The sequence below is a fragment of the Acyrthosiphon pisum genome, chromosome X (genome assembly GCF_005508785.2).
Source record: "Acyrthosiphon pisum isolate AL4f chromosome X, pea_aphid_22Mar2018_4r6ur, whole genome shotgun sequence".
NCBI classification, from domain to species: Eukaryota; Metazoa; Arthropoda; class Insecta; order Hemiptera; family Aphididae; genus Acyrthosiphon; species Acyrthosiphon pisum.
In genome coordinates, this window is record NC_042493.1 from 102,349,920 (window position 1) to 102,350,511 (window position 592).

Genomic DNA, 592 nt, shown 5'->3' on the forward strand with positions numbered 1-592 from the left:
ACATTTATAAAATACCGGTATGACAATATAAAATATAGAATGCCTGTATGCTCTCCGAGACACCGCTCCGCACGGCCACGCGTGGCATATAAATTTAGGCGGTTAAGGTTTTCGTTAAATATGAAGTGATAGGCGGAAGTGATATTATCAACTACTCTACGGCGGCGCCGCGGGCCGTCTGCTTTCCGCGACACCGCTCCGCCCCGGGACTCGACACGGTGGAAGTGCGGCCGCGAGAGGCCTATAAATTTATCGGGGAACGCGAATAAGTCTTCGACGGGGCCGTTCGAAGTCCCCAAAGGCGGTGAAACTCGAATTTTGAAAAAAAAATCAAAAAAAAATTCGATCTGACACGGCCGCCGCAAATTAAATAGAATCCCGGCAACCGGGTTTCGAAACCACGACATCCGGGTCATCCACGCCTACGCCTAACCGACCTGCCTACCTACTGAGTTGAGAAACGGTGTCAAATCTATGACTGATAAGCCGTTTCGGCTCCCGGCGAATTACGAACGCGGGTTCGGGCGTCCGCCCCGGGCGATCTTACCGCGTCGGACAGCGGACGACGAATTCGACCGACCTCGGACTATCG